The sequence below is a fragment of the Giraffa tippelskirchi genome, chromosome 8 (assembly GCF_054371585.1).
Source record: "Giraffa tippelskirchi isolate mGirTip1 chromosome 8, T2T-mGirTip1v1.2.pri, whole genome shotgun sequence".
NCBI classification, from domain to species: Eukaryota; Metazoa; Chordata; class Mammalia; order Artiodactyla; family Giraffidae; genus Giraffa; species Giraffa tippelskirchi.
This window is the reverse complement of record NC_137282.1, coordinates 100,144,249-100,158,476: the sequence shown is the minus strand read 5'-3', so window position 1 is coordinate 100,158,476 and position 14,228 is coordinate 100,144,249. Positions and strand designations below refer to the sequence as shown.

Below are 14,228 nucleotides of genomic sequence, written 5' to 3'. Positions count from 1 at the left end.
CAGTTCCTAGCCTTGGGCCTGGCCAGTAGCTTAGTTTCCTAGGCATTGGTGGTCAACTGTTGAAGGCAGCAAATGTCTGAATGTGGCACAAGACTGACTGACACAAGCCACTTCTCTCTTTCCATGTCATTCTTACAGCAGGAGTTAGCTACAGCACTGCTGTCACCCTTCTGTTCACACACCGGCAGGAGCAAGAAAGCTGATCCTTCCCCACTGGCTCACGCTCCTCTCTCCAGCTCCTCTTCACCTGTGTAGTCACATCATCCACTGTCGTGTGAATCTGCATCATCTATACACGTGTACTGTTAATGTGCGAAAATGAAGAAATAGATCTTTGAGAATTGAGTTATTAACTATTTTTATTGTACTGTTTTAATGTTTTTTATATATATTATGTGTGTAAAAATGTGACTTTCCGTAAATATGGTGGGAAAAATGTATTAAAAGTAATTTGGTAATATTGCTCTGAACATTAAAGAATGGTAAGTTTATTTTAAAATTCTTTCATAAAGAAATAATGAACGATAGACTGCAAATAAGAAGACCTGAGTCTTTGTCTTAGTTTTACTACTAAGTAAACATGTGAAATTTGAATACAATTTGTTTTACGGGTTTTTTAATTTTTTTCATTGGTTAAAAAAAAGGAAGGGACAGAAAACTGGAGCGGAAGGTTGTTAAATTCATTCCTGATCCAGAATCACACATTGTAATATTTAGAAAGCATTTTAAAATGATATTCATAAATTCCCTGGTGGTCCAGTGGTTATGACTCTGCACTTCCACTTCAGGGCCCAAGTTCAAAACCTGGTTGGGAAACTAAGATCCCACAAGCTGTGTGGCAAATATATGTGTGAATGGGTGTGTGTGTATGTTATTTTGGGAATTCCCTGGTGGTGGAGTGGTTAGGATTTCAATCCCTGGTCCAGGAACTAAGATTCTGCAGCCTTCACAACACAGCAAAAAAATTTAAAAATAGTATTCACTGTGTGAAATACATTAATAGATGTTTATATTCAAGATTAATTGAAGTTCATTAAAGGCAGAAGTGAAGTGTCTTTCTAAAAGGCTCATGAATAATCGTACACTGAATACTCAAATTTTAATGGCATGAACATGGTATTTTCCCTAAACTAAAACTTGTAAAGTTCCCGTCCAAATAATTAATGCAACCACCATTTGATTTAGCAAGTTAGCCTTCCTGTATTAGTTTCATTTGTGGAAAGGGAATAAAATATACCATACAGAGTTATAAGGATAAATGAAATAAAGTTCTTACATATAATAATTGTTCAGCTAATAGAACTCTTGTTACTTAATATCTCATGATTATTGGGCTCTGCTGCTGCTGCTGCTGCTGCTAAGTCGCTCTGAGCTCTTGTCAAATTCTCTTCAACATTACCTCCTCAGTAGATGATCTGCTTACTTATTTTATCATTCTCTCCCTTCTAGAATGTATATTCTGTGAGGGCAGGGATTTTATCTGTTTTAGTTATTGCTGCATCCTCAGTACTTAGAACATTGCTTGGCAAATAGAAGATGCCGTATGTATGTATTAATATTATATATGCCATATACACTATAATTATATATATATAATTTATTAGTGAACACAGGGCAGGAGAAGTGGATGACAGGATGAGATGGTTGGATGGCATCACCAACTCAATGGACACGAGTTTGAGCAAGCTCCGGGAGTTGGTGATGGACAGGGAGGCCTGGCATGCTACAGTCCGTGGGGTCGCAAAGAGTCAGACACAACTGAGTGACTGAACTGAACTGAACTGAACCATTACCAATCACTTAAGTGCAAAACAAAAATTCTACTTGTAATTTGCAAATAATAAAATGCTTAATTGATTATGCTATTTTTAAAACTTACTGTGTAAGAAATTTTATATTATTAAATATTAGTTAACAACTTGGGTGTTGCATTAATCTTGTAGCCTTTCTTCTCATGCAATGGCAAAGGGTCCTATTGGCCTGCAGACCTATCATAGATCCTCCATGAATCCTTGAGAGGGCTGCTGTTACACTGGAGATTTGCTGTGTGAAGCTCAATAGCTAAACAAAATTAGAGGATCTTTATGAAATGAATTCAGACTTCTTTATGTGTTCTTCTCCAATTCTAGCCCATTCCCACCTGGTAGTATGGTTAGGCTGAATTTCTCCATTGCTTTTAGCTCTAAAGTTATGGGCTTTCTACTCTTGTGTACCCCCATTATGGAAAAATGACAAATATATTTGAAAACTTCACCTACTAAGGTCATTGATTAGCTGTGTAACCAGAAGGAATGCAAGAAACGCAAGGTGAGGGCTCACAAACTCAAACACTTGCAAAAGCCAGGAGGACATAGTAAATGAGAAAAGAATCAAATATGAGAATTATAATTATATCCCTTATTTTTATTGTACTTTGCTATAAGCATGTAACATAAATATATGAAACTAAAGATTAAGTATTCTGCTATAAATCCAAAAATTAATACAAGTATTTTATGTTTCTTCTATAATTCATTATTTTTTTATCTTGAACCAAAGAAATGTGGCTTTTTTTCTTCATCATCTGTGAGCAATACTAATTTTATTCAAATTAATGTTTTTCACAGATATGGTTTTTCCAAAACATAGATTCCTCATATGGAAATATGAAAATTCCTCATTTTCATATTTAAAATATCTGAGTTATTTATAGAATTCAGTTCATGGTTAGTTTTATAACTACACTTTAGTATGTGTGTGTGTGCTCAGTCGCTCAGTCACATCCAACTCTGCAACCCTATGGACTGTAGCCCACCAGTCTCCTCTGTCCATGGAATTTTCCAGGCAAGAATACTGAAGCAGGTTGCCATTTCCCTCTTCAGTGGATCTTCCCGACCCAGGGATCAAACCTGTGTCTCTTCCATCAACCTGTGTCTCTTCCATCTCCTGCATTGGCAAGTGGATTCTTTACCACTGCACCACCTGGGAAGCCCCACACTTTAGTATACTTTTTTTCTAGCTCTTTATTCACATTATCAATGTTATAGATGAGAAAAGGCAAACTGATTTAAGTTTGTTTTTATAAATTTCAAAATCATATAACTTAGATTTCAGCTCTTAGATCCACAAGGGGTAATCATCACTTACTTTCTGGAAAATGATTTCTGCATCTGAAAGTAGGCCATGCTTTTTCTGGTTTAGTGAGCTTCCCAAAGGCACAGTTTGATTAGAAATTAGATGAATAAAAGAAATGATTTGTTTGTGTAAGATTGTAAACACACTTGCAGAGAAATAGAGTGTCTGTATCAGCTAAAGGCATAGACAATCTTTGAAGAAATCTTCACTAATGAGTTCAGCTGACACTGTCTTTAGATAACACAAACCAATTTTTAGAAACATCCAAAACAAAACTCTTCATTCTCACACAACATCTACTTTGCATACAATTCACCAAGTAAAGAAAGCACTGATATGTCTTCTGTGGTTTAAAGCATGCTAGTACATTCATCTCATAGTACTCATTGCTATGTTCATTTTATGTCTCTTTTTCCTAAATTAAATTTGATTCCTATTTAGTTATGAAATAAGCACATGTTGTATGACTTGCGCAAACTGCCAGCATGGACTTAAGTTTTGAAAAACAAATCCAGTAGTAGCTCTGCCTTGCTAAAGACTGTGGCCCTGTTTGCTCTCTTTACTCAACACATAAAAACAATGTCTTGATATGCCTATCACTGGCACAATGTTCAAAAGCTATTCAAACACTTAAAGTCTTCCAGACACCACAAATGACTATAGCTACTTGGGTGGTATTTATATCTTTTATATGTATACTTTCATTAGCTGGAAGAGCGAAAAACTGTAAACGATTTAACCTTTTCATGGTACTTTGTACTATAAATCCCTTCATCCCTGAGAAATGCTAAGAAATATTTAATGAGATTAAACTTATATTTGAAATGTTAGTTTCTGTTCAGTACACAATTTCCGTGGCAATCAAACTTTTCATCAACCCATCACTGGCAAAATGTTTTAATGCCAATAATTTTTTTTTTTTACTTGCTACATTTTACATCATTATCACTGCTGTAATTCCAGTCCTTGTTTTCAGTCCATTTAGTTATTCACTGAGTTAAGTTTGTCATTAATATGTCTTTGCTTTTCTGGGCATATTTCTTGCTGTGGGTAGTTTCATAATAGCTTCTGAAGTCATTGTATATTTAATACATAAAAAAAAAAAGTAATTTAGTCCCTAAGTTGTAATTTAGTCCCACTCTTGTGACCCCATGGACTATAGCCTGCCAGGCTCCTCTGTCCATGGGATTCTCCAGGCAAGAATACTGTAGTGGGTTGCCATTTCCTTCTCCAGGGGATCTTCCTGACCCAGGAATCAAACCTGGGTCTCCAGCACTGCAGGCAGATTCTTTACTGACTGAGCTACAAGTTGGTGTGCAAAATTAATCGTATAGAAATAATCTCTAATTCCACAATAGCATATTATGCTCTTCAACTTCCTTTGAAACACGTGACTATGTCAGTTCTTCAACTTTCCATTTTTAATGGAGAGAAAAAAGTATAATATGGTAAATGTCAACTCCTGGTCAATATTAGAAATTACATAGTGGTGGGATTTGTAGTAAACCTGAGAACACCTGCTCAATGGTAGGTGTTATGAATTAGGAATAAATTTGCCTGAAAGCCCAAAATAACAGAGCTTAAGTAAAAATGCATTTCTTTTGATAAAAGTCTGGGAAGGCAGTCCTCAGAGGTGTGCTGATTCTAAGTTCATCAGGAAACTAGGCACTTTCTATCGTATTTCTCTTGCACCCGCTATCAGCAGCTTCCCCCTTGAAATACAACTTGATTTTTCTAGCCATTAAATCCACATTCTACCCAACAAGAAAAAGGAAAATGAAGAAAATGGCATCCTGTCCTTAAGGACACTTCTTTCTTTCACACACCACAGTCAGTAACACTCGATTAGTTGGAACTCCTGGTCAAATCTAACTGAAAAGGAAACTGGGTTTTTAAGTGGCCATGTGCTGAGCTAAAAACTGGGAGCTTGATTACTGTTGACACTGAGGAAAACAAATATTGGGGAACAACTAATAGCCCATGTCATAAGACTACTCAACTCTAGGTAACAAGCCATATGTGAATGTGAACCTACTGAAACTAGAAATGCTAATTATTCAAGAGAAGTGAAAAATTCATACTCTGTGAAAAACTGTACAATTTTTAGATGTTGACAAGCAATTCAAAATGTTTTATCGCTTGAGGGTCAAAAATCAATGGTCTACATCCTACCTGAATGTACTGCTTGTGACCATTTATGTAGATAAGAGTAGAGCACATCATGCAAAAGAGATCTCACATTTGCAATTAGGGTGACCAAGAGACATAAAACAAAGTCATGTGAAAATAGCCAAATGGATCAAGAACCATTTAACCCAGAGAAAAGAAAATCTGCTGTGGACATGGTAACTATCATTTATTATATGAAGAACAGTCCTATAGTATGAAGTTCAGATTTATAGGTGGCTCTAAAGGGCAAATTAAAAACCAAAGTACAGAAACAAAAGTATAATATAGGAAACAAAACATAAACATAATATAGGAAAGAGTTTTAAAGTATGTGTTTTTTGAGATCTGTTTTGAGCGACATTTATTAAAAGCCTGTGTTTTTCTTTAATATAAAGCCCATCTAACCTAGAGCCTGTTGCACTGTTTTGTATTTATATTAGTACATATATATAGTCCTCTTTCCTCCTAACCTCTCTCCTAGGAACAGTCCCAAATGAATGAGTTACTCAAAAGAAGCTTCCTTTCAAATTTACATTTTTAAGACTGGGCTTAAAGTTAATAATAAAGTTATTAAAATTGCAAATTTAAAACTTTGTCTTATTTAAGACAGCAAATTCATCTTACAAATCTTGTTCTATTTATAAATAATAAATTTATAAATCTAAAAAGCATATCAATCAACTGACATTAAAGAACTTAACTTCTCTCTTTTTCATCGGTATAAGTCACACACCATTTTTAAAAAATCACCCTTTAAAAATATGCAATTCAGCAGTAGTTTTGGTGTACTGGCAAAGTTAAACAATCACCACTATCTAATCCAGAAAATTTCCAATAGCCCCAAAAGAAATCCCCTACCCCTTAGCAGTCACTCCTCATTTGCCCCCAAAATCCCTAGCCTTAAGCAATCTCTATAAATTTGCTTATTCTGGACATTTCATACATATGGATCCTACTATATGTGGTCTTTTGTAACAGACTTTTTAAAATTAGCATGCTGTGTTCAAGATTCATCCATATTGTAGCATGCATCAGCACTTCCTGCTTTATTTATTGTCAAATAGTATTCCATTGTAGGGATATACCACATTATATCTATCAGTTCATCAGCTGATGGTCATTTCGATTGTTTCCACTTTTTGGCTATTATGGATAATGCTGCTATGAACATTGTGTACAAGTTTTTGTGTGGATGTGTGGTTTCAGTTCTCTTGAGTACACAAGAGAATATCCAAGAATTGCTGGGTCATATGTCAACTCTGCGTTTTACTTTTTAAAGTGTAGTTGATTTGGGCTTCCCTGGTAGCTCAGCTGGTAAAGAATCACCTGCCATGCCGGAGACCCAGTTCAATTCCTGGGTTGGGAAGATCCCCTGGAGAAGGGATAGGTTACCCATTCCAGTATTCATGGGCTTCCCTGGTGACTCAGACAGTAAAGAATCCACCTGCAGTATGGGAGACCTAGGTTCAATCCTGGGTTGGGAAGATCTCCTGCAAAAAGGCATGGCAACCCACACCCGTCTTCTTGCCTGGAGAATCCCCATGAACAGAAGAGCCTGGCAGGCTACAGTACATGGGGTTGCAACAAGTCTGACATGACTGAGCAACTAAGCACAGCACAGCATAAGCACGTAGTTGATTCACAATATTGTGTTAGTTTCAAATATACTGCATCTTACTTTTTGAAGAAGTATTGAATTGTTTTACAAAATGCTTACACCATTTTACATTCCTACAAGCAATGTATGCAAGTTCCAATTTCAATTTTTCTACCTTCTTGCTTGCTCACATTTGTTATTGTCTGTCTTTTTTATTATAGCTATATTAGTAGCTGTGAGTGGTAACTCACTGTAGAACTCAACTTCTCTCAAACAATAAGCTCTATTCACAAATCTATTCAAATTCCCTTTACTGCATTGAAAATTTTAACAACCAATGTTTTTAAGCACTTCAAATGTCTTACTAAATAAATGAATGTGCAAAACTTGCAATAATTTAAACATCTCTATGTGTGTGTGCTCAGTCGTGTCTTACTCTTTATGACCCCATGAACTGTAGCCCGCCAGTCTCCTCTGTCCATGGGATTCTCCAGGCAAGAATATTGGACTGAGTTGCCATTCCTTTTTCCAGGGGATCTTCCCAACACAGGGATTGAACCTGCATCTCCTGCTTTGAAGGCAGATTCTTTACCAATGTGCCACCTGGGAAGTCCAAACATCTCTTATAAATCCAATAAATTAAGCCTACAAAGACAATAAAACCTAACTTTTCATTTCAAGCATTTAGTACTGATTATAAACATTTAAAAAAATGTTTACATTCTAATTTTTAAATGTGTCTGAATCCAACTATAAAACTCAAAATGGAATCATAAACCTAATCTGTGAAATTTTAAACCCTAAATATTCATGTTATCTATAATTACTAACAAATATCTATCATCATTATAGGTATTTAACATTTCAATATTATCTATATTTATTATCAATAATTACTATATTGGTAATACTATATACGATAGTTTAACTTCTTTTAGCATCTTTTAAAATTTTAACTCTTCCTGCTGTTCAAAGAACATCTACTTGATAAGGAAAGAGTTTTACCAGCTCTAATTAATTTTGATCCATTCATTATAATGAGTTGAACACCGACTATGTTTCAGAGAACAAAACAGACCAAACTGTTTGCTATGCTTGAACATTTCCACTGTGAGTAGCATGACTTTAAAACTGACTGAAGAAATGAAAATGGGAGGAGATGCACCTTTTAAAAGGTGAGAGTTATGGTCTCATACTGAAGTGGAGGAAAAAGACAATAGATAAGGCAAATATGAAGATAAAATACATTATTGAAAACTGCAAAGGAGGAAAAAAATAGAAAGGGAATGAGAAGTGGAGGCAGGAAACTGCATTAAAATTTTAGATAAAGCAGCCAAGAAAACGTCACTAAAAAAAATGAATTTTTTTAAAAAAGATGAATTTTGAGGAATGACTGAAGCAAGTGAGGGAGCTAGCCAAGAAGACATCTGGGGAAAGAAAATTCCAGATAAGGAATATCAAATGCAAAGACTCTGAAGCAAAAGCATACATGGAATAGCCAAGATTCAGCAAGATAACCGATAGAGAAGAGTAATAAGTGGAATTGTGGTTGGAGATGATGTCAGGAGGGCCTCAGGTTGGAGATGATGTCAGGAGGGCCTTGCAGGTCCCTGAGGGCATAGCAGAAACCATTGGAAGGTTTTGAGCAGAAGAGAGACACGATGTGATTTAGGCTTTAATAGGATCATGCTGGTGTCAGTGTGAGGACTGGCTGAAGAGCAGCAATAAGCAGAAGCCAAGACACTGGTTAAGGGATTAGCAGCACCCAAGCAGTCCCGGGGCGCTGGCAGTGGTGATGGTAAGAAGCGGTTCTGGTTATATTGTGAAAGCGGCATTGGCAGAGAAGAGGGGGAGAATTAAAGATAACTCTGAGGCTTTTGGCCTGAGCAACCAAAAGAACAGAGCTGCCATTAAATGAGATCAGGAACACAAGGCAAGCGGGAAATAGCAGAGGCTTTATTGTGGGTATTTACATTTGAGATACTTATTAGACATCCAAGAGGAGAGGCCCAGTAGGCCCCCTGATACACAGATGTGGAGTTCAGGGAAGTGATAACATTTAGAAGTTATGTTTGTTAGTCATGAGTATATGAATGGCATTTAAAGCCCTGAGATTAGTTCAGATCCCCCGAGGACCGAGCCCAGAAAGGTGAGAAGAGGGCCAGGACTGAGTCCTAGGCATTCCAGCATTCAGTGGGGGAAATGGAGGGAAATTGCCAAAGAGCCTGAGAAGGGATGGCCAAGGAAGTAGGAGAACAGCCAGGCAGGCGTGGTACTCAGGACAAGTGAAGACTGCACTTCAGGAAAATGATCACAGCTGTGTCAAATGATGTTAACAGGCCAGCTAAGAGGAGGATTAAATGGTGACCACTGGCTCATCCTCTTAGCAAGTACATCAGCTTCCAGTCCCAGAAGAAGAAGTTTCTCCAGGAGAACTTTCCTTGGCATCCCAGTGGGAATTAGAAGTTTCCCTTTAGTGCTCCTCTGGCACATGGCACTGATCTATTTAAGAGCATTTAGTCATTCAACAAAAACGTATCTATTATTTATTACTTACCAAGTACTACTCTAGGCTGGCAACTTAACAAAAAGTCAAAAATCCTTTCTTATGGAGCTTTCATTTTAATAGGGGCATGCAGGGGAACATACAGTGAACAATGTTAAAAAGAAAATGTGTGTAGTATGTTAGAAGGTAGTAGGTGCTACAGAGGAAAATAACAGAAGGAAGGGGACAGAGAGTGTAAGCAGTGGTCATTTTAAATAGCATGCTCAGCAAAGCTTCTCTGAGCAAAGAGCGAACCACAGGGACATCCTGGAAAAGAGGATTCTAGACAGAGGAAACAAACACAGAAGCTCTAAGGCAAGAGCATGCCAGCTCTGCTCAAGGAATAGCACGGGGATCTGTGAGGCTGGTTCAGAATAAGGGAAAGGGAGAGTGTTAGGAGAGAAGTACAGAGAAATGATGAGGAGAGGTGGCAGGTGGGCAATGGTCTTGTAGGTCATTGAAAAGACCTTAGCTTTTCCTCGGAGGGAGTTGAGGAGAATGACATGAGATCACCCTGGTTTCTGCTTTGATAATAAACTGTAGAGGAGGGTACCAACAGAAGCAGAGAGCTAGTTAGTAGGCAACTGCAATAACAAAGGTGAGGTTGGGAAAACTTGTCCAAAGTAGAATGCCAAAGTTGCCAGGTCTCATCCAGCAAATACTATTGAAGAGGCAACCATTTCCTGCTTGCTACAAGCTGAGAAGTAAAATCCTTGACCGATAGTACTATTCTGTTGTATCAGTTGGGGTAGGCTAACTGCTGTATCAGATGAACTACAAAATTTCTGAGACTTAACAATATACATTTGTTTATAGCTGATATAAAGTCCCTTTTCTTCAAGTGGTAATTTGAGAACTTAGGATCCTTCCACCTTGTGGCTTCACCAGAGTCAACAGAAGGCTTTCTTATGCTGCAGGAGAAAGAGCAGAAGGAGTCTTACTTGGTAAGTATGAATGAGCCAGCCCTTCTGCGCCAATGCCATTGGCCAGAACTCTACCATATGGCCACACTTAAACTGCAAGGAAGGCTGGGAGAGAGAGCCCCGCTGTGCACCCTGGAGGAAGAGGAAGCTGACCAGTGAAGAGCTGGCCGTCTTCTGTTCCAGCTGTGAATGAGCATGCGCTTTCTTAATCACCACATATTCTGAGACCTCCTTCGTCAATGCACCACGAGCTAATTCCTTTGCAGATTTTTAAATTACAAGGAGATGGCTATTTTTATGTCCACCACTGTTGTCACTTATTTGCTGCAACTCTTTCAGTTCAGTTCAGTCTCTCAATCATGTCCGACTCTTTGTGACCCCATGAACCGCAGCACCCCGGGCCTCCCTGTCCATCACCAACTCCCTGAGTCCACCCAAACCCATGTCCATCGAGTCGATGATGCCATCCAGCCATCTCATCCTCTGTCGTCCCCTTCTCCTCCTGCCCTCAATCTTTCCCAGCATCAGGGTCTTTTCCAATAAGTCAGATCTTCGCATTAGGTGGCCAAAGGATTGGAATTTCAGCTTCAACATCAGTCCTTCCAATGAACACCCAGGACTGACCTCCTTTAGGATGGACTGGTTGGATCTCTTTGCAGTCCAAGGGACTCTCAAGAGTCCTCTCCAACACCACAGTTCAAAAGCATCAATTCTTTGGCACTCAGCTTTCTTTATAGTCCAAATCTCATATCCATACATGACCACTGGAAAAACCATAGCCTTGACTAGACAGATCTTTGTTGGCAAAGTAATGTCTCTGCTTTTTAATATGCTATCTAGGTTGGTCATAACTTTCCTTCCAAGGAGTAAGCATCTTTTAATTTCATGGCTGTAGTCATCATCTGCAGTGATTTTGGAGCCCAGAAAAATAAAGTCAGCCACTGTTTCCACTGTTTGCCCATCTATCTGCCATGAAGTGATGGGACCGGATGACATGATCTTAGTTTTCTGAATGTTGAGCTTTAAGCCAACTTTTTCACTCTCCACTTTCACTTTTTCAAGAGGCGTTTTAGTTCTTCACTTTCTGCCATAAGGGTGGTGTCTTCTGCATATCTGAGGTTATTGATATTTCTCCTGGCAATCTTGAGTCCAGCTTATGCTTCCTCCAGCTCAGCGTTTCTCATGATGTACTCCGCATATAAGTTAAATAAGCAGGGTGACAATATACAGCCTTGACGTACTCCTTTTCTTATTTGGAACCAGTCTGTTGTTCCATGTCCAGTTCTAACTATTGCTTCCTGACCTGTATACAGGTTTCTCAAGAGGCAGGTCAGGTCGTCTGGTATTCCCATCTCTTTCAGGATTTTCCACAGTTTATCGTGATCCACACAGTCAAAGGCTTTGGCATAGTCAATAAAGCAGAAATAGATGTTTTTCTGGTACTCTCTTGCTTTTTCGATGATCCAGCAGATGTTGGCAATTTGGCAACTCTTTAAGCTTTCCGAAAAAGTCCAATTTTTCCTCAGCCGAGTTCTAGAAGAAAGAAGCTGAAATGAATGAAGTTGTAGCAAACTGAATGACTAACGGATTGCTTTGGGGAATATAGTCCACAACTGCTGCACACGCATTTCCTAGAGCACTTTGCACAGTTGCTTTATCACTTGGAAAGAGATAGGGAACTCATTTCACACGCATTAGAATAGATACGTAAAACCAAGAACAACAAAGATGAAAGATACACATTTGTGTTCACAGTCAGTTCTTAATGATCTGTGTGGAAGAAAAAGAGACATGGATAATTTAAAACAGTACACATCATCTTTTCTTCACTTAAGAATTTAGTCACAAATGCACGTATGCATGTTCCCACTCAGTCTGATTTTCAGAGCTGGCCCCTACTGTCATTAATGACAAATAATCAGTAAACATTGATTAACTGGCTACAGGTTACACTCACAGGATAGATTGTTTTGAAGATATACCTTAAGCTATAAAATAAAAACATTCCAATGACAGTTTGAAATGCTCAATTCAATTAAAGACAATTTGATTGTTTTGATATTCTTGTAGGCAGCCAAGGTTCACACATTTTGTTGATAAACGTAATCTCTGGTGCCTCTTTCTGCTTCAGTTCAGTTCAGCTCAGTTGCTCAGTCGTGTCCAACTCTTTGTGACCCCATGGACTCCAGCACGCCAGGCTTCCCTGTCCATTACCAACTCCCGGAGTTTGCTCAAACTCATATCCATTGAGTCGGTGATGCCATCCAACCATCTCATCCTCCGTCGTCCCCTTCTCCTCCTGCCTTCTCTTTCTGCTTACTTATTACAATTTTATTGTAGTAGCAGTCTCAAGGAAATACCGAAAAAGCAACAAAAAAAAATTTTTAATTGTTAGTGTATGATATAGGATTTAAAATGTAATGATAAATCTAATATTTTTACAATATCTTATGTGATACTCTATTAATAGAAGTGTCCTTAGTATCTTCTCTTACCTCAAAATCATAAACCTTTCACAAAAAATAAATGATTACCCAATCATCCTGAATGTCTAATAAATTATACAGGTTATCTCTTCAGTAGCAAGTATATGTATGTGTGTGGGGGGTGTGGGAAGATATGCAATGTTTAAAGAGAGAGACAGAAAGAGAAACTGATCAATATTCTTACCATTGGTTATTTCAGAGTTGTTCAAGGTAGGGTTTGATCACTAGGGGGAGCTAAAAAATCTGTGTTTTTAACATTTGTTTCTAGTGATTATTAAAATCAGACAAGTTTGTGAAACACCAACCTAGTACAAGTGTTAACTCCTTCAAGACAGAACTTCCATCTGCTGAATTGTTTTGTAAACCCATAGGTACACTGAACAATGATCAATACATAAAATTTAGAGTAACATAGTATAAATATAGAATATCCTAAAAATTCCAAAAGAATCATGACTGCTAAATAGTTTTACAATGTTAATTTTTTAATGTCTTCTTAATTGCTGCTCTGTTTCAACACATCATTAAAATGTAACCTGTCTTGATGCTATATTATTTAGTCATTCAATAAGATATAAATTATGATAGTTCTCATGCTTCCCTAGTGGCTCAGCAGTAAAGATCCGCCTGCCAATGCAGGAGACATGGGTTCAATTCCTGATCCTGGAAGATTCCACATGCCGCAGAGCAACTAAGCCTAAGTGCCCCAACTATTGAGCCCACCTGCTGCAACTACTGAAGCCCGTGCACCCTAGAGCCTGCGCTTTGCAGCAAGAGAAGCCACCACAATGAGAAGTCTGTGCACTGCAACTAGAGAGTAGCCCCCACTCACCATAACTAGAGAAAAGCCCATGCAGCATAAATACCCAGCACAGCCAAAAATAAATAAATAAAATTATTAAAAACTTAAGATAGCTTGCCTATTTGAGAAGCATTTTACTATGAAATGAAATATATAAGAATTTTAAATATTATTTAGCCTTGGTCTTCCCAGGAATTTGTGGTATCAAAGATATCAACTGAATGCACAAAATAAGTTGCTAGACTTTACCTTCAGGTAATATAGTTTATTCAGAAAGCAGTTCCATAATATTTAAAATCAAATTAATCATAGCTAATGTCAAAATCACAGTAAGTGACAATCCTTCACACTTGAAAACCATTTTTAATTAACATTTTCAAATGATTGGGATTTATAGGAAGATAATTATAATACTGATTGTTAAGATAATTTAAGGGATGTTCTCACTCCATATCTCACTTATATCCTGTCCTGAGAATATAAATTTTACAAACATCTTAGATATCGTAACAGAAAGATACCAAAAAGAAAATGATTTGTCTGAAACTATTTGTCATAGTTTGCATTTTCAGTGCCAAAAAAGAAATGAAGC

General features: G+C 37.7%; 1 protein-coding gene across 10 annotated transcripts in view; it reads left to right on the top strand.

The window, feature by feature from the left end:
• ERCC8 (ERCC excision repair 8, CSA ubiquitin ligase complex subunit) overlaps positions 1-599 on the top strand; it is a 58,996-nt gene extending 58,397 nt beyond the window's left edge. For 4 of the 10 annotated variants that reach the window (XR_014063523.1, XR_014063518.1, XR_014063517.1 and 1 more), the window contains one exon: positions 139-599. The gene's annotated coding sequence lies outside the window, so the exon portion shown is untranslated. The other 6 variants (XR_014063522.1, XR_014063520.1, XR_014063516.1 and 3 more) reach the window with 3 other exon arrangements.
• Positions 600-14,228: the final 13,629 nt, after the last annotated feature.